This window comes from Hylobates moloch, unplaced genomic scaffold (assembly GCF_009828535.3).
Source record: "Hylobates moloch isolate HMO894 unplaced genomic scaffold, HMol_V3 SCAFFOLD_21, whole genome shotgun sequence".
NCBI classification, from domain to species: domain Eukaryota; kingdom Metazoa; phylum Chordata; class Mammalia; order Primates; family Hylobatidae; genus Hylobates; species Hylobates moloch.
The window spans coordinates 32,937,705-32,957,861 of record NW_026652296.1 but is presented as its reverse complement, the minus strand read 5'-3'; the positions used below and the strand labels follow the sequence as shown (position 1 = coordinate 32,957,861).

At 45.6% G+C, this 20,157-nt stretch overlaps 1 protein-coding gene and 2 pseudogenes across 1 annotated transcript in view; 2 read left to right on the top strand and 1 right to left on the bottom strand.

Annotated features, from left to right (window-relative positions):
- The window catches only part of ATRN (attractin), a 187,505-nt gene extending 179,315 nt beyond the window's left edge, over window positions 1–8,190 (bottom strand). The window contains exon 1 of the mRNA XM_058432761.1: window positions 8,110–8,190. The gene's annotated coding sequence lies outside the window, so the exon portion shown is untranslated. The remainder of the gene's footprint in view (window positions 1–8,109) is intronic.
- LOC116461440 (transcription elongation factor A protein-like 9) lies at window positions 298–614 on the top strand (annotated as a pseudogene).
- Window positions 7,185–9,336, top strand: LOC116460979 (beta-galactoside alpha-2,6-sialyltransferase 1-like; annotated as a pseudogene).
- The last annotated feature ends 10,821 nt before the right edge of the window (window positions 9,337–20,157 follow it).

Here is a 20,157-nt window from a genome sequence, read left to right as displayed (position 1 = left end):
TCTGGTTCTCGTTCCCACCTGGGTACCAGCTTCCTTCAGCAGTGTAGGCCAAGGTGCTGGGGGCCAACGAAGGGAAGAGTCAACTTGTGAGAATTTTGCAGGTCTGTTGTTCTTAGCACAATCCAAGGCTAGACAAAGAGGAGAAAGAAACTTACCTGATCAGTGCCAGAAGTTATTGCACTCAAAGGGGAATAAGCAGGAAAAAAGAAAGGAAAGAAGGAAGGAAGGAAAATGAAAGGAAGGAAGGAAAAAGAAAGAAAGAATAGAAGAAAGAAAGAGAAGCCCCACAGACATGAGATGAAACCCTGTCCAAAAATGGAAGGAAGGCCAGAAAATAGTGAACCAAATTTTGAGGAAAAGCCAGAGGAGGAGGAAAATGCAGAAGGAACTTTTAGAGAAAGCCTAATTCCATCTCTCCAGAATATAAAGATGTACATAAGAGGCATTTAAGCAATGAAGATATGTTTAGAGAAGTGGGTGAAATAGACAAGATAAGGAGAGTAAGAAACAAACTTACAGGGATGTACTAGAAGGTTGATCAAAACCATCCTTGCCCCTATTTAATGCAATTTACTTTTATTTTTATTTTATGTGATATTAACAATGCCATATAACTTTCTTTTTATTAGCATTTTTCTGATATACCTTTGTCCATCTTTCTACTTTTAACCTGTTGCTGTTAGTGGTTTTAGATGCATCATTTATCCACATCTCATTGTTTACCATATTTGAACCAATCTTCAAATCTCTTTTATAGAAGAGCTTTACTCATTTGTAAAAAAAAAAAAAAAAAAAAAAAAAAAGAGGTTCCCGATAGGATATAAAATGAAAAAAGGGTTACTAAGTAATATGTTAATATCGTTTTAATTTTTTAGTTTTTAGGGACAGGGTCTTGCTACATTGCCCAGGCTAGAGTGCCGTGTCTATTCACAGATGTGATAATCGCACACTACAGCCTCAAACTCCTGGGCCGAAGCGATCCTCCTGCCTCAGCCTTCCTAGTAGCTGGGACTACAGGCACACACCACCATGCCCAGTTGTGAATAACATTTTTGAAAGGTAAGAGTACATTTAGATGTTACATATATGCACATAAAAACTCATGACGGGTGAAAGATAAAAGGTACAATCTCTCTATAGAGGATTATAAAAGATTTTTTTCATCTGCTTACTTGTGTATTCCATATTCCTAAAATGAACACACAAGATTATTGCTAAAAACAATAAAAGTTTTAAAACAACAACAAAAACCAACCTACAGAAATGTATTCTCTCACAGTTCTGGAGCCTGGAAGTCTGAAATCAGGGTACCAGCAGGCTAGGCTTCTGGAGACTCTAGGGAAGAACCCTTCCCTGCCTGTTGCAGCTCCTGGTGGCTGTCCACATTCCTTGGCTTCCTTGGCTCGTGGTCACAAATCCCATATCTGCCTCCACCTTCACATCACGTCCCCCTCTATGTCCATCTTCTGTGTGTATCTCCTATAAAGACATTTATTGGATTTAGGGCCCACCTGGATGATCCAGGATGAACTCATCTCTAGCTCCTTAATTAATTACATTTGCAAAGACTTTTTTTTCTTTTTTTTTTTTGAGACAGAGTCTCACTCTGTTGCCCAGGCTGGAATGCAATGGCATGATCTTGCCTCCTGGGTTCAAGCGATTTTCATGCCTCAGCCTCCCAAGTAGCTGGGACTACAGGTAACCGTCACCACGCCCAGCTAATTTTTGTATCTTTTTAGTAGAGACGGGGTTTCACATGTTGGCCAGGCTAGTCTCAAACTCCTGACCTCAGGTGATCCTACCGCCTTGCCTCCAAAGTGCTAGGATTACAGGCATGAGCCAACGTGCCCGGCAGCATTTGCAAAGACCTTTTTTTCCAAATACAGTAACATCCAGAGGTTCCAAGGATTAGAACATGGACAAATCTTTTGGGGGAGCCACCATTCAGCCCACTTCACGCACTAAAAAGGCAGTTAATTCATTCAATGTATTCATTTAAGCAACTTATATTTTTTGAGTGGCTGCTATATACCAGACACTGATCTATGTTCTGGGAGGCAGAAATGAAAAAGGATATCAAAATTCCTCTCTTTCCTCATGCCATTAGAATAGCCTGTATTTAAAATAAAAGAAGAAGAAAAGAAAAAAAAACAGGCCAGACATGGTGGCTTACCCCTATAATCCCAGCACTTTGAGAGGCTGAGGTGGGTGGATCACCTGAGGTCAGGAGTTCGAGACCAGCCTGGCCAGCGTGGCAAGACCTCATCTCTATTAAAAATACAAAAATTAGCTGGGTGTGGTGGCGCATGCCTGTAATCCCAGCTACTCAGCAGACTGAAGCAGGAGACTCGGTTGAAGCCGGGAGGCGGAGGTTGCAGTGAGCTGAGATCGCATCATTACACTCCAACCTAGGCAACAAGAGAGAGAAACTCTGTCTCAAAAAAAAAAAACAAACATATGAAAAAAACAGACAATAGCTGGCATGGTGGTGTGGTAGTGTGTTCCTGTAGTCCCAGCTATTCATGAGGCGAACATGGGAGGATTGCTTGAGCCTAGGAGTTTGAGGCCAGCCTGAGCAACAACATAGCAAGATCCCATCTCTAAAAACAAAAAAGCCAGACAAACAGACAATAACAAGTGTTGGTGAGGATGTGGAGAAATTCCAATAACCACACCCTTGTGCACGGTTAGCGGTAATATAAAATGGTGCAGCCACTATGAAAAACAGTATGGTGGCTCCTCAACAAGTTAAAAATAGAATTACCATATGATCCAGCTGTACCACTCCTGGGTATATTTCCCAAATAATTGAAAGCAGGATTTTGAAGAGATAGGTGTATTTCCACGTTCATTGTAACTTTATTCACAAGAGCCAGGAGGTGGAAGCAACTCAGGTGTCTATAGACAGATGAATGGGTAAACAAAATGTGGTATAAACATACAATGGGGCCGGGTACACTGGCTCATGCCTGTAATCTCAGCACTTTGGGAGGCCGAAGCAGGCAGATCACCTGAGGTCAGGAGTCTGAGACCAGCCTGGCCAACATGGCGAAACCCCATCTCTATTAAAAATACAAAAATTAGCTGGGCATGGTGGTGGGCACCTGTAATCTCAGCTACTCGGGAGGCTGAGGCAGGAGAATTGCTCGAACCCAGGAGGCGGAGGTTGCAGCTAGCCGAGATTGCTCCATTGCAATCCAGCCTGGACTACAGAGCAGGGCTCCGTCTCAAAAAAAAAAAAAAAAGTACTATGGGCCGAGCATGGTGATTCACGGCTATAACCCTAATGCTTTGGTAGGCCAAGGCAGGAGGATTACTTGAGGCCAGGAGTTTGAGACCAACCTGGGCAACAATAGCAAGACTCCTGTCTTTACAAAAGAAAAATTGTTTTAAATTAGCCAGGCATGATGGTGCATACCTGTAGTCCCAGCTACTTAGGACGCTAAAGAGGAGGATTTCTGGAGCCCAGGAGATCGAGGCTGCAGTGAGCCATGATCATACCACTGCACTCTAGCCTGAGCAACAGAGCAAGCAGCTGTCTCAAACGTAAAAATAAAAATTAGCAGAGTATGGTGGCATGCACCAATAGTCCAAGCTACTTGACAGGCTGAGCCAGGAGGATCACTTGAGACCAGGAGTTTGAGGCTGCAGTGATCACACCACTGCACCCTAGCCTGAGCCACAGAGGGAAACCCTGTCTAAAAAAAATAAAATAGAAACTTATATACACACATCATGAACGACAATTTATTGATTAATTCTCCTGCTGGACATTTGGGCAGTTTCCAGTTTGAGATTACTGTGAATCATGATGCTATGATCATCTGGAAATCAAATACAGGTATTTTGGTGAGTATACACACATTTCTATTGGGTAGATACCAGAGGTTTGCTGATAAATGTTTAGCAACCAGCTCACTGAGAAGAAAAAGCCTTCATGCGTAGCACTAGTTGATTTCTATGGTGTAAACACTCCCACCATGACCTATTTCGAGCTCCCATCATGATGTCACTGAGTGTGGAATTGGAAAGAGAGACATAGACTCAGCCCTCACAAGCCAGTGGGAACCAGCTCCAGCACCATGTACGCCTGGGAGGTCTACTGAGAAACAGATGCCAAAACCAAATTAGACATACAAGGGATTTATTGGGGGAAACGTCTGTGAAGGATAAAGGGGAAGCAAAAAGGAAATGGCAAGAGAGGATTCAGACAGGAATAAAAATCTGACAGCTGTGAAGGAAAGCGGGAAGAAAAGATTGGTTAAGAAGAGTGTCAGATCTCAGTGCAGTTTCAATGAAGGCTCTCCCAGGCCAGTGGGGAGTCCTGGAGCCAGAGTTGTCTGTCAGAGCAGCAGCATCTTGCAGGAATCAGCCTGCATTAGCACAAATGCAGTGGGGGACCCGGAGGGGGAGCAGCTGGGGCTGCCAGTCAACTCTGCTCCCCACAGCAGGAGAGTTGAACAATGAATTTTCACGGTTGCCATAACTGGCAACATTCCTTTGCGCCATCTCCATGTAGATGTGAGGTGGCTCTCAGACAGTGTCCCCTCCAGGTGACCTGTTTTTCACAAGTTAGATACACAACCCGGGCTTGGCTGACTCGTTTGGAAGCTGGACTGGCTGTTTTAGACTTAATAAGCCCCAGATTTATTGGGTTTATTAAGTAGAAAAGAGAGTGTCTTAAGAGGAAGACATTGTTTTTTTTCCTAATAAGAACAGATAAGTATTCTAATTGTTAACTAAAGAAATTGGCCGGGTGCAGTAGTTCACGCCTGTAATCCCAGCACTTTGGGAGGGCGAGGCGGGCGGATCACGAGGTCAGGAGATCGAGACCATCCTGGCTAACACGGTGAAACCCCATCTCTACTAAAAATACAAAAAAATGAGCCGGACATGGTGGCGGGCACCTGTAGTCCCAGCTACTCGGGAGGCTGAGGCAGGAGAATGGCGTGAACCCAGGAGGCAGAGGTTGCAGTGAGCCGAGATCGCGCCACTGCACTCCAGCCTGGCGACAGAGCAAGACTCCGTCTCAAAAAAAAAAAAAAGAAAAACAGAACTATTTCTCTCTTTTGTGTTTTTTGTATTTATGTTTTCATCATGTTGCCCAGCTGGTCTTGAACTCCTGGGCTCATGTGATCCTCTCACCTCGGCCTCCCGAAGTGCCGGGATTACAGGCATGAGCCACCGTGCCCAGCCTGCAGTTACTATTCTTGTTGCTCAAATTGTCCCATACTGTAGGAGGGCTTCTACAGCCATATTGTATAGTTTTTTAAAAGTTCTAATACAACAGGATGTTTCAGGTTCATCCTATATATCTTCTGCTCCAGACATGAAATCTAACATCTCTTCAAGTAGCTATGGCTCCTTTTAGGGAAAAATTATATTTAAAGACTATATCTGGGTGCTAAGGGGTAATACTTTTTATTGTCTTGGTCATTGTTTTTGAGATTTGTTTGTTTTTGTTGTATTTTGTGTGTTAGCATGCAGAGCTAGAAAAAAATGTTGAATTAATTAATTATTTATTTTTTGAGACAGGGTCTCCTCCGCTGCTCAGACTGGAGTGGAGTGGTGCAATTATGCTCACTGCGTCCTTGAACTCATAGGCTCAAACTGAGCGACCTTGCCACCTCAGCCTCCTGAGTAGCTGGGACTACAGGCATGTGCCACCACACCCCACTACTTTTTTTTTTTTTAGAGATAGGGTCTTTCTATGTTGCCAAGGCAGGTCTCGATTCCCTGGCCTCAAGCAGTCCTCTCACTTCAGCCTCCCAAAGTTCTGGGATTATAGGCATGAGCCACCACACTCGGCCCTCCATACCTATAATAATTTTTTTTTTTTTTTGAGACAGAGTCTTGCTTTGTTGCCCAGGCTGGAGTGCAGTGGTGCAATCTCTGCTCACTCCAACCTCTGCCTCACAGGTTCAAGTGATTCTCCTGCCTCAGCCTCCTGAGTAGCTGGGATTACAGGTGCCTGCCACCAAGCCCAGCTAATTTTTGTATTACTGGTAGAGACGGGGTCTCACCATGTTGGCCAGGCTGGTCTCTAACTCCTGACCTCAGGTGATCCGCCTGCCTCATCCTCCCAAAGTGCTGGGATTACAGGTGTGAGCCACCGTGCCCAGCCAGGAATTTTTGACTGACCTGTGTCCTTAATGTATTGATTGTTAAATATCTTGAACATTACCTGTTACCCTATGACCTTCAATTTCTGTGAATTGTTTTCTGCCTGCATTCCCTCATTTTGAGGAATTGCTATTCTCTTACCACCCATGATTTTGTAACCTGTCAATCAGGAACTTGGCATCCCTTTCTATAAGAGTGGAAAAGAATGCTAGGCCACAAGGGAGTTAACACTGCATGGGTGAACTTTGAACAGTGCAAGATAAGAAACAGGAGGGAACCAGCAAATAATCTTTCTCTTTCACCCCTCAGTGGAACATTCCAAGACATAACTTTTTAAGAAGACACCTCTGTAAGCAACGAGCTATGTTTTCTTTTTCGTTGTTTTTTTGAGATGGAGTCTCGCTCTGTCACTCAGGCTGGAGTGCAGTGGCACAATCTTGGCTCACTGCAGCCTCCGTCTCCCAGGTTCAAGTGATTCTCCTTCCTCAGCCTCCTGAGTAGCTGGGACTACAGAAACGTGCCACCACGCCCAGCTAATTTTTGTATTTTTAGTAGAGACAGGGTTTCACCATGTTGGCCAGGATGATCTCGATCTCCTGACCTCGTGATCCGCCCACCTCAGCCTCCTAAAGTGCCGGGATTATAGGCGTGAGCCACCGCGCCCGGCTGCAACAAGCTGTTTTCTTGTGCAGCTGTGGTCAGCTCAGTAATACACCATCTTGCATTTGCCTGCCTTCCTTCCCCTGGTCCCTAAGTTTTGTTACCCTAAGATTGCGCCTCCCATTAAGGCTCTACCATGAAACCTTTGCCTCTTGCTCTGTTCTCTAGGGAATCCAGGCAAAGACAATTTCCCAGGATCTTCTCCTTTATTAGGGTAAAAAGTAGTGTTGGGAATTGAAGTATTAATAAGCACTCCAAATGAGTCTTTTGACCAGGCAAGTATGGCCGGCATAAGCTGAAGGCATCCTCAGCCCTCAGATCTTGCATCAACAGGAAATGAGCTGCTAAAGTTGTGCAGAATTCAGAAGGGGACTCCATCCCAGGAACACTTTAGATGGACAATGGACAAGGAAGATAGGCAAAGGGAGCAGCCCAGAGGCAATGAGATGGGCTAACTAAAGAACAGTGTCTGCTGCCCAAGCCAAAATCACTTATGCTTGCTGCTCCTGTGTTGCAGGGGCGTAATGTGTGCTGTGAACTCGTGACCACCCTTTGATGTTCTCCTTCTCTCCTGTTACAGTGTTATTTTTTATTGAGGTTCTTCCATCCTTCTTTCAACAATTTGATTTTTTTTTTTCTGAGAGTGTTATTTATCTGCCGTACCATTTGTAGTCACATCTGGACCTAAATTAGAAGAATGCAGCTGGCTTCCTGCCCCTCTGCCTCACTCTTCTTCCCCTCTTCCAGCCTCTCCTCCTTCCCCAGTCTTCTGGTCTTCTCCACCGCGCAGCTCTTCCCCAGCAGACCCCTTCTCTGGGATTCCCTTCTGGGGCACCCAGCTCCCGGGTTCTCCTGCCCCTGCCAAGCACGTATTCCACAGGCACCTGGGGAAGGGGAGTCCTGGGCAGGGCCTGGCAGGGGAAGACATCTGGGGCACTTCCCAGTGTTAACATAGGGAGCCACCAAGAACCAAGTGGGGTGGAGCAACGGCAGCCTCTGCAGCCCAGAGTGCAGGGAGCAAGGGCAGAGCTGGTTTTGCAGAGCCCTGCAGCCAGCAGTCCTGAGAAAAGCAGTGAATGTCATGGAGCCCAGCTGAAATGAACTGGTCCCCTTGAACCTGTCCCACGCCCTGGTGCCAGAGTTCTATCCCAGAGCTGAGATGTTTTTGATCATCTTGAGAAAAATAAGCCTTGGCCTCCAGGCCAAATAAAGCGAAGTTTTCTCCCATAGAGAATAGCGCTAGTTCTTGAGGACCTGGAGGGCCCACAGCCCTGGGGAACTAGCCAGAAGCTTTCCTGCTTTCCTTCTCAGAACAAAGTGGCTTACCTGAACACATCTTCCTCCTGGCTCACACCAACCTGCAGAAAAACTTCAGCTGCTGTGTCCTGGCCTTTCTCCTGTTTGCGGTCATCTGTGTGTAGAAGAAAAAGAAGAAAGGGAGTTACTATGATTCCCTTAAATTTCAAACCAAGAAATTCCAGATGTTGAAGAGTCTGGGGAAAGTGGCCATGAGGTTTTGTTCCCAATCTGCATCCTCAAGCAGCACCCAGGACCCCCACAGGGGCAGCCAGGCCCTCAGCAACCCCAGAGGCCCAGCCAAGGCTATCCAGAGGCCTCCTTCCAGGTGTGGAACAAGGACAGCTTTTCCAAAAACCTTATCCCCAGGCTGCAAACCATCTGGAAGAATTATTTAAGCATGAAAAAGTACAAAGTGTCCTACAAGGTGCCAGGGCCCACCATTAAGTTCAGTGCAGAGGCCCCGCGCTGCCACCTCCTGGACCACGTGAACGTATCCCCAGTAGAGACCACAGATTTTCTCTTCAGTACCTCTGAGTAGGAGGGTTACCTGCCCAAGGACAGCATTAGGACCAAGGCCAGGTCTTGGGGCAAGTGTGCTGTTTTCTCATCAGCAGGGTCTCTGAAGTCCTCGCAACTGGGCAGAGATCTAGATGATCATGATGCAGTCTTGAGGTTTAATGAGGCACCCACAGCCAACTTCCGTCAAGATGTAGCCACACAAACTACCATTCACCTGCTGAACTCTCAGTTGGTCACCACAAAAAGGCATTTCCTCAAAGACAGTTTGTACAATGAAGGAATCCTGATTGTATGGGACGCATCTATATATCATTCAGATATTTCAAAGTGGTACCAGAATCCAGACTATAATTTCTTTAATAACTACAAGAGCTATCGTAAGCTGCACCCCAATCAGCTCCTTTACATCCTCAAGCCCCAGGTGCCTTGGGAGTTGTGGGACATCCTGCAAGAAATCTCCTCAGAAGAGATTCAGTGACACCCCCATCATCTGGGATACTTGGTGTCATGATCATGATGATGCTGTGTGACCAGGTAGATATTTATGAGTTCCTCCCATCCGAGCATGAGACAGACTGGGGCTGCCACCACCAGCAGTTCTTCAATAGCACCTGCATGATGGGCGCCCACCACCTGCTGCTGTATTTGGTGAAGTGCCTCAATGAGGGCACAGATGAGGACACTTACCTACTTGGAAAAGCTACACTGCCTGGCTTCCAGGCCATTCACTGCTAAGCACGGGCTCCCTGGTATTTTATGGATGGTCTCTTGGCCGCCCCAGCCTGGGAAGCCCATTTTCCTGAACAATCCCAGCTTGCTCTTGCACTCTAGGGACCTCTGTCAGCAAGACCTCTGGGGATTCAGGAGCCCAAGGGCAAGAAGTCAGGCCCAGCCTCCCCTATAGTCACAAAGAGTGTATGAGCCGAGAGCCTCCTGCCACACACACACATACACACCCACACACACCCCAGCATTCTTTCCAGACAGCATCCTCCCTGCTTTCCACACAGGTAGATGCCAGATCTACCTTTCCCAGCAGGGCTGCCAAAGCTGGACTTTGTTCCAACTGAATGCTGTCATTCTCACAAACCAATTCTCCATGTTGCTTGAAATCTGCACCTAGATATTGATTTCATGTTGTGGGCCAGGCGCGGTGGCTCACACCTGTAATCCCAGCACTTTGAGAGGCCAAGGCGGGCAGATCACTTGAGGCCAGGAGCTCAAGACCAGCCTGGCCAACATGATGAAACTCTATCTCTACTAAAAACACAAAAATTAGCTGGATGTGATGGTGGGAGCCCGTAATCCCAGCTACTCGGGAGGCTGAGGCACGAGAAATGCTTGAACCCGGGAGGTGGAGGTTGCAGTGGGCCAAGATAGCACCACTGCACTCCAGCCAGGGGGACAGAGTGAGACTCTGTCTCTAAATAAATAAGTAAATAAATGATTTTATGTTTTAAAGAAACTCTCCCAAATTACAATTATGCCCATTGTAGGGTGGCTCTTGGGGGGTAAGGAAAGAGTACAGGCATTAGAAACATGCTCAACTCCTCCAGAACAAAATTGCTCCTGAGTCCCATGCACATGTTCCTGAACATGGTCCCTGGAACATGTTCCTGTCACTCTGGTTGGTTGGGCTGGTCCTTAGCCTGGGTGCTTATAAGCAAAAGGGCTTGATTAGTCCACCTTCCCTCTAGTTATTCACAGTTCAGTGTGAGAGACCAACATCTAAACAGGCAGTTAGGATTCAGAGTGCTCACTGCACGGGGGCTTGTAGAGGGATGGACTTGCTGTCAGTGCACCCAGGAGGGCCACACACTTACTGTGTCTGTGGGTCAGACAAGGCTTCATAGCACTGGGGCGTTTGAGTGTGTCTTAGAGGAAGAGGAGAAACATGGCAAGCAGATTATGTCTGAGTAGGTGTAAGTTGTGTTTTTCTTTCTTCCCATATTTACTATCTAAGACCTGCCTGAACTTAGAGGCTCAAGGGAGATGTACGTATGTATGGACGGATGGATGGATGGCTATGGATATACCTATGTATCTGTATATATATTTTTTGAGACAGGGTCTCGCCGTGTCACCCAGGCTAGAGTGCAGTGGCACAATCACAAGCCCCCGTGCAATGGAGCCTCGACCGCCCGGACTCAACTGATCCACCCGCCTTGGCCTCCCAAGTAGCTGGAATGACAGGCATGCAGCACAAAGTCTGGCTATTTGTTGTTGTTGTTGTTGTTGTTGTTGTTATTTGTAGAGATGCGGTCTCCCTATATTGCCCAGGCTGCAGTGATCCTACTTCAGCCTCCCAAAGTGCTGGGATTACAGGCATGCGCCACTGCACCCAGCCTCAAGATGTTTTTGACAAAGCCCCCTACCCATGCCTGAGGTAGCGAGTGCAACCTCACAGCAGACAACAGGCAAGCCAGATCCCTAAAACCTGATTTCTCTAGGCTCAGCCTGGCCTGACCCTATCCTACCAGCTGGGTTTGCACACCATACTCCAACCCTTTCTTTTTAATACCCACTCCCAAACCTTCTCCTATCACCTTTCTTTTCCCTTTGAAACCTGTCTTCCCCTCCCAAATTACTTTTAAGCATTTTTGGCTTTATTTATCCTGACCCCAATGTCTTTGACCTCATGGGACTTCTGCAAAAGGTGTCTCAGGGAGTGGGGGCTGTGCTTCCCTAGGACTCATGACACTCTCAGAGGTCAGAACCATGGAGATCATAACTGATTCTCAACAGGTGTGAGGGGTGTGATATCAGATTGCTATGCCAATCTGATAGTGGAGTATGGCACACCACGTACTCCCTGCAAGGGAACAACATCAGAGTCTGTGGGCAGAGGCTGGCTCCCTGTGGTTTGCAAACATACTCCTCCGATGGTTTTCCTGAATCCCCTCTCCCTGGTAGGGAACCCCACTGGATTAGTCTGGCCCTGGTGTAGAGGAGTTAAAGGACTCACTCAAGATCATGAAGTCATGCTGTAGAGCCAGGGTTCCTGGACCCAGGCCTCTGGACTCTCAGGGCTGGCCCCATGCGCTCAAGGGGATCTAATGTTTGAGCTCCAAAGCAACCACCTTGGAGCTGGGATCCTCATTTACTGCCAAACCCTCAGCTTATACAGGCAGGAGAAAGAGCCCTGGAGTGAGAAGACCTGGGTTTTCAAATTGATGCTCCCCTACTTACTAGCTATGCCATTTTGGGCAGATTCCCTTCCCTGGCCTCTGTTTCCACATCTGTAAAGAAGGGATGATGATCCCACCCCCTGTGCTGTTGTGAAGATTACCTGAACGCACCTGTCTTGGCTCTGTACCTGGCACCTAGTAGGTGCTCAGTATATGCTGGTTTCCTTCCATCTTTTATTAAGGACCTGCTCTCTCCTCACACTTGGGCTGGACCCTGCTGTGAGGGAGGTGGGAGGAGGTCCTGTCCTCACAGAGTTAACTTTCCTATTAAGAAACAACTACCCTACTTGGGACACTCAAGAAACCACCCAAGGCAATGGACAAGGAAGAACGTGCTCTCCTCCTCACTGCCTGCTACTCGGGTCTAATTCTGCTTGGGAATGGGCAGAGCACTTGGGCTGCTTACCTGCTGGATGGGACGAGTTCTTTACCCTTCTCTGGGCCCATGAATTCCTGGTTTCTTTTATGTTCTGATTTGACACATCAGATCATAAATCATGATCACTGAGTGCAGAGGAAGGTGGCATTCTGTCAGTAGTAAATACATGTTGGTGTGGAGACTGAGACTACACTGAATGGAATCTAGTTTTTAGTTTTTGTTATTAATATAAGAGATCAGATTAATTTAAATATGATTCTGAAGTGTATAAAACTTTTAGCTCTGGAACTTCTATGCTATCTGTATGTGGGAACTTTGGTAAAATACAAATAAGATATGGGTGTTATTGTTGGTCTGGTGAGCTGTTTAATATTTGCGGCAGATAATTTAAAATTAACATCTTTTTTTTTTTTTTTTTGAGACAGGGTCTCTCTCTGTCATCCAGGCTGGAGTGTAGTAGAGCAATCTTGGCTCACTGCAACTTCCACCTCCCAGGCTCAGGGGATTCTCCTACCTAGGCCTCCTGAGTAGCTGGGATTACAGGCATGCACCACCACGCCCGGCTAATTTTTGTATTTTTAGTAGAGATAGGGTTTCGCCACGTTGGCCAGGCTGGTCTCGAACTCCTGACCTCAAGTGATCCGCCCGACTCAGCCTCCCAAAGTGCTGGGATTACAAGCGTGAGCCACTGCGCTCAGCCTAAAAATTACGTTTTAATGCTTCCTTTGTCTATGGGGTTCTCTCTTCTTCAATAGCCATCCATGCATACTAGATCATGGGGTCCTCTCTAATCCTTCCACAAATCAGATAAGCTATTTCTATTGGTGTTTTCTCTCTTTCTTTCTTTTTCTTTCTTTCTTTGTCTTTCTTTCTTTCTTTCTTTTTCTTTCTTTCTTTCTTTCCTTCCTTCCTTCCCTTCCTCTCTCTTTCTTTCTCTCCTTCCCTTTCTCTCTCTCTCTTTCTCTCCTTCCTTTCATTCTTTCTTTCCTTTCTTTCCTCTCTCTCTCTCTCTCCCCTTCCTTCCTTCCTTTCTTCCTTCTTTCTTTTCTCGCTCTGTTGCCCAGGCTGGAGTACAGTGCTGCAATCTCCGCTCACTGCAACCTCTGCCTCCCAGGTTCAAGTGATTCTCCTCCTTCAGCCTCCTGAGTAGCTGGGATTACAGATGCCCGCCACCACTGTGACTAATTTTTGTATTTTTAGTAGAGATGAGGTTTCGCCATGTTGGCCAGGGTTGTCTTGAACTCCTGATCTCAGGTGATCCACCTGCCTCGGCCTCCCGAAGTATTGAAATTACAGACATGAGCCACGGCACCCAGCCTATTGGTGTATTTCAATCTTTATTTTTAGTAAAAGATGAAAGATTAATACGATCTGAAGAGAAACTAGAGTACGCTATTGCTTTAAAGTTGAGACACCAGTCTCAGAAACTTCTGAAACCTGCCTAAGCTAATTCTGAATTACCCAAAGATTATGTAAAATTTTAAAATAAATGTGTTTTAAAAAAATAAAAAGAATGCAGCTAACACACAAGTGATGGAAGCCACCCCCTCACACATACACATTCCCTCCCACAGCAGACATGGCCTGACTTGAGCTATTTCATTTTGGGGAGGGGAGGTTTTTGTTTGTGTGTCCCCAGAAGCATATTCTGAGACAAGGAATCCATTGCAAGGAGTTTATTTGGGAGGTAAAGGAAAACACTGGTGGTAGAGGGGCAAAGTAAGACAACTAATATAGGACACATTATCAAGCCAGTTACCACTGTGTACAGTTGGAGCACAATCTCATGGGGGACTCTGGGAGCCTGCATAGAACACGCGCCACAGTGTTATCCCACTACAAGGAGTGAGGGGGCTGCGGTATTTATACATCAACTCCCATCAGCCATTGGTTAAGAGTAGCTCCCAAGGAGGGAGAAACATTCATTCTTCGTGCTTCTGGCCTGCTGTGCAGGTGGCAAAGTAGGGAACAGTCAGAGAAAGCCTTTAGGCAAAGAAATGCACATACTGGCAGCTGGAAATCAGCCCAGAATGCACTAAAGTGGCAAGAACAAGGGTATGGGCAGAGCAATGACAGTGTTTATTGCAAGAAGGGGGAGAGCTTTTCTTCAATTGTGAACTAGCTATGTTATCTTAAATGGGGACATTTTAGCATTTTTGAAATTGGTAGGCACACATGTGTGAATACTAGGCAGTTAAAGAAGTGAAATGCAGCAGGGTGCAGTGTGATCCTGACACTTCAGGAGGCCAAGGCGGGAGGAATGCTTGATTCCAGGAGTTAGAGATTAGCTTAGGCAACATAGCAAACCCCATCTTTACAAAAAAATTAAAAATAAAAAAAAGGAGATCCTACCATTTGCAATAGCATGGTTGAACCTGGAAGACATTATGCTAAGTAAAATAAACCAGATACAGAAAGAAAAATACTGCATGATCTCACTTATATGTAGGATCTTAAAAAAAAAAAAAAAGGCAAGGCCAGGGTGGTGGCTCACACCTGTAATCCCAGTGCTTTGGGAGGCTGCAGCAGGAGGCTCGCTTGAGTCTAGGAGCTTGAGACCAGCCCAGGCAGTATGGTGAAACTTGATCTCTACGAAAAAATTAAAAAATTAACTGGATGTGGCCGCGCACGCCTATAGTCCCAGCTACTCAGGAGACTGGGGTGGGAGGACCACTTGAGCCCAGGAGGTCAAGGCTGCAGTGAGCCTTGATTGCATCACTACACTCCAGCCTGGGCAACAGAGAGAGACCCTGTCTGGGGGGAAAAAAGTTGAATGCATAGAGAATAAAACAGTAAAACAGTGGTTATAGGGGTAAGGAGGAGGAAATAGGGAGATGTAGGTCAAAGAATACAAAGAGTAGGTACGTAGGACTAAGTAGTCCAGAGACCTGACAAACAGCATGAAATTTACAGTTAGTAATAATGTATTGTAGTTGAGATTTTCTGCTAAGAGAATAGATTTTAGTTGCTTTTGCCACACACACACAAAATGGGTAATTATGTGAGGTGATAAATATATTACTTTGCTCGACTATAGTAACCATTTCACTGTCTACAGTAAGCTTGTCCAACCCGCGGCCCGCAGGCTGCATGTGACCCAGAACGGCTTTGAATGCAGCCCAACAAAAATTCATAAACTTTCTTAAAACATCATGAGCTTTTTTGCGATTTTTTTTTTTTTTGCTTATCAGCTATCATTAGTGTTAGTGTATTTTATGGTTGGCCCAAGACGATTCTTCTTCCAATGTGGCCCAGGAAAGCCAAAAGATCAGACAGCCCTGATCTGCATGTATGTCAAAATATCATGTTGCATATCTTAAATATATACAATAAAACAAAAAGAACCACGTCCTCTGTCACAAGACTGACAAATGTCCCCAGCAGTTCAATCTTGCTAGTTCACTGTGGTAGGCACTGTTGGAGGCCCAGCCAGATCCCTTTTACTCACCCTAGCACACAGCCCCCAGTTCCCCTAAGTGCTGCCTGCTGCCGCTAGAGGCTCACAGATGCACCTTTCATCAGAAAATTGTCCTCAGCAGGAGAGGGTCACTGCTTGAAAGATTATCCCTCAAGGGGACATTCCACATCCAAAGATAAGGGGTACAAAAGGCAGCCCCCTTTGCCTCACTGGGGGACAAGGATAAGAGCAATTGATGCTTCAGAGCTCTCCTAGGGATCAGGCTGAAGCTAGACTTCAGTTGGACTCATCTTCACCTAACTCCTTCCCCTGCCCTATCCATCCCTCACTCCATTACAGGTTTTTCCTGAGAGCGCTCCCTCCATTAATCAGGGGCAGTGAATTTGCTGTCTCAGGCTCTGCTTCTGAGATGCCCAGCCAAAGACACCACTTCAGTAGGACACAATGATGGCTTGACCCAGAGGAAGACACATGACCCCAACATAGCTACAGCCTTCTGGAGCGTTGATATGGCCTCTGGGTAGAAGCAGGTTTGTCTCTTTCTAAGGTTATGAGCTACATGTAAGAAAATTGTGGTAGGTGTATGTTAATTTTACTCGCTAACATATATTTCACCCCTGATAACACTACACCCATTGTGCAGGAAAGGGGAGGGATCTACCTTCCTCTCATTCTCAGTTCCTCTACTTTGAGTGGAGGTGAATTCTCTTTGAGCCCACAGTTGGGCATGTAACCCACATCTGATTAATCATGTTCCCACGGCCACAGAGATTGTTTAGCATAGCCTTGCGTCCCAATGAGAGCCATTGAAATATGGGATTGTCAAGAGAGAGAAAAACTCTTTTTCCCTGGACTAAGAGCATCAAGGATGAGAAGAACCTAGGGCTGCTGGAAGGTAGCATGAGGGACTGTTCTGAGAATGAAGCCAACAAACACAGCAGCAGGCAGGCTCCTAATGAAGGGAGTGAAATAAGCCCAAATGGTTGACATTGCTGGAGCTCTTAGCTTAAGCTCCCCTACAAGCCAACCCTATCCTAGATTACACCTCTTTGATTATACAGGCTAGTGAGTTCTCTTATTTTGTTTGTTTAAGCTAATTTACGATGAATTTTATAACACTCACAACCCAAACAGTTCTGATAGACGGCAATGATGGCAAGCCTGAAGCTGCTGGAAAATACATTACTGCCATGTGGAGAGACTCTGGGTGACAATAAAACCTACTCATAAAAAGGAAAGAATTCGAACCAAGAGAGGAAGAGAGAGCAAGCAATAGCTGTGAGCAGTGTCAGAACAAGAACAAGGATCCTGCTGTTTCTGAAGCATATTGCTCCCTTGGGTTCTCATTCAATCATTGAACCAACAAATCCACTCCCCACCACCTTTTTTTGTTTGTTTTTTAACTTTAAAAGGGTAAGAGTTAAGCTTTGTCATTCCTAAAGGAAAGCGCTTTGACAGCCACAATACCTTTTAGTTTTCTCGTCTTTCCTTTGAGTCATCTTATGTTTTCTCTATTGAGTTGGAGGTACTCTATATATTCTGGACACTGATTTTTTTTTTCCTTTTCTTTTTTTGACACAGGGTCTTGCTCGGTTGCCCAGGGTGGAGTGCAGTGACATGAACACGGCTCACTGCAGTCTCCATCTCCCAGGCTCAAGCAATCCTCCTGCCTCAGCTTCTTGAGTAGTGGGAATTACAGCACACACCACCATGCCTGGCTAATTTTTAAATTTTTATAGATATGGGGTCTCCCTACGTTGCCCAGGCTGGTCTCAAACTCCTGGGTTCAGGCGATCTTCCCACCTTGGTCTCCCAAAGTGCTGACATTATAGGTGTGAGCCACTATGCCTGGCCCAGACATTGATCTTCTGTCCATTGTTTGCTGTAATTTCTTCCACTCCATCTCATACCTTTGACTTTGTTTATTGCTATTTTTTACTGTTGAGAAGGCTGTAATTTTATGTGGTCTAAATTGACAAGCTAACCCACATCATTTCTGGATTTATCAGATGTGGTTCTTTGGGCTGAAGGTGATGGAAACCCAACTCATTCTGATTTGAATAAAAAGACAATTTTTGTAACAAAATTCAGAATTCTGGAGTTATTTAGCATTAAGCCACAACCAGAATCATAATTCCAACCATATCATTAGATCTATTTCTCACTGGGCATGGTGGCTCACACCTATAATCACAGCATTTTGGGAGGCCGAGGCAGGGGGATCATTTGAGGCCAGGAGTTTGAGACCAGCCTGAGCAACAGAGTGAGATCTTGTCTCTACACACACACACAAAAAAAATTATCTGGTCATGGTGGGTCTTGTCTATAACCCCAGCAACTTGGGAGGAAGATCGCTTAAGCCCGGGAGCTTGAGGCTACAGCGAACTACGATCGGCCACTGCACTGCAGCCTGCGCAACAGAGCAAGACTCTGTCTCTAAATAAATAAATAAATAAATACGTAAATATGAAAAACAGGGCCGAGTGTGGTGGCTCACACCTGTAATCCCAACACTTTGGGAGCCCGAGGTGGGTGGATCATGAGGTCAGGAGATCAAGACCATCCTGGCCAACATGGTGAAACCTCGTCTCTACTAAAAATGCAAAAATTAGCCGGTGTGGTGGCGGGCGCCTGTGGTCCCAGCTACTCAGGAGGCTGAGGCAGGAGAATCACTTGAGCCTGGGAGGCGGAGGTTGCAGTGAGCCAAGATCGTGCCACTGCACTCCAGCCTGGAGACAGAGCAAGACTCCATCTCAAAAAAAAAAAAAGAAAGAAAAACAGAACTATTTCTCTCTGAATCTCTCAGTTCTCTGGGCTTCTTTTCTGTTGAAGTTCCCTTCACCTTGTTGGAAATATGGCCCATATTCTTATACTTCATGATCTCAAAGGAAGGGAAAGAGAGAGACTGTCATGACAGACTGGGCGTAGGAATTCCAGAAGAGTCTTTGAACCAAGTTGGGCACTCTGACTGACATGTATCGTATATCCATTCCTGTGTCTGGATCAGGCATTTCAAACTACTCAAGCTGCTCCACACGAGACAGAAGAGTTTTGTCATGGAAGAATGAAAGAAGGAAAAGCCTGTAAGTATTGAACAGCTGCCATATTCATCTCAACCTTTTGTGTCTCACTTATGAAAACTTTCCTCCCTCTAAATTTTAATTTTTAATCCTCTCACATATTTGCTTTTAGAATTTTTGATATTTTCACTTTAGATCTATATTTCACCTAGAATTTATTTTTATTGATGGTATGTGGTAGAAACCTAATTTAATTCTTTTCCCATATACAAAACCTATTGTCCCCAAACCATATATTGAGTACTCTCTTCTTCCCAACAGTTGGAAATGCTGCATTCATTAAAGCTAAATTCTACATTTCTGTGCGTCTGTTTCTTGATTATGCAGTTTGCTCCACTGATCTGTTCTTCTATGCATGTAACAATTCCCCGTTGTTTAAATATTGGTTAACTTCTTTTTTGTTGTTTTTTTGGAGATGGAGTCTCGCTATGTCGCCCAGGCTGGAGTGCAGTGGTGCGATCTTGGCTCACTGAAACCTCCTCCTCCCGGGTTCAAGCCATTCTCCTGCCTCAGCCTCCTGAGTAGCTAAGATTACAGGCACACACCACCATGACTGGCTAATTTTTGTATTTTTTTTTTTTTAATAGAGACAGGGTTTCACCATATTGGTCAGGCTGGTCTCGAACTCCTGACCTTGAGTGATCTGCCTGCCTTGGCCTCCCAAAGTTTGCTGGGATTATCGGTTAACTTCATTGGGAAGCCCTGCTTTTTACTTGATCCTAAACTTCTAACAGGTATGTTTTGATTCTCTCTGGTCTTGTGTTCCATTAATCTGATTCTGCCAATTTTTCTTTATTTTTTCAATAATTTTAAAATTGATTTCTAATTGTTAATTCTTACCAAAGCAACAAATGAAAATGGTTTAAAAAGTAAAATAGTGCTGCGAAGCTCAAACTGAAAAGTAACCCGTCTGGGCAACAAAGTGAGACGCTGTCTCTACAAAAGAATGACAAATTAGCCAGGCATGGTGGCACCCACCTGTGGTCCCAGCTATTCAGCAGGCTGAGGCAGGAGGATTCTTTGAGCCCAGGAGGTTGGGGCTGCAGTAAGCCCTGGTCACGCCACTGCATTCCAGCCTGGGCAATAGAGCAGGAGCCTATTAGAAAGAAAAAGAAAGGAAGGAAGGAAGGGACAAGGATGGGAGGGAGGGGGAGGGGAAGAAAGAAAAGAAAAACTCCCTTTCCCAGTCCCACCCAAGGTGAGTGCTAAAATTATTTCTCCTTGCATTTACATCCATAGTTCCAAGGAACATGTTTATAGCGCCAATTTTTTTCTTGAGACAGTTTTGCTCTTGTCACCCACGCCTGGCCTATAGTGCCAATTCTTGACTTTTAAATACATTAACAAATTGGCTGGGTGCGGTGGCTTATGTCTGTAATCCCAGCACTTTAGGAGGCCGAGGTGGGTGGATCACTTGAGGTCAGGAGTTCGAGACCAGCCTGGCCAACATGGTGAAACCCTGTCTCTACTAAAAATACAAAAATCAGCTTG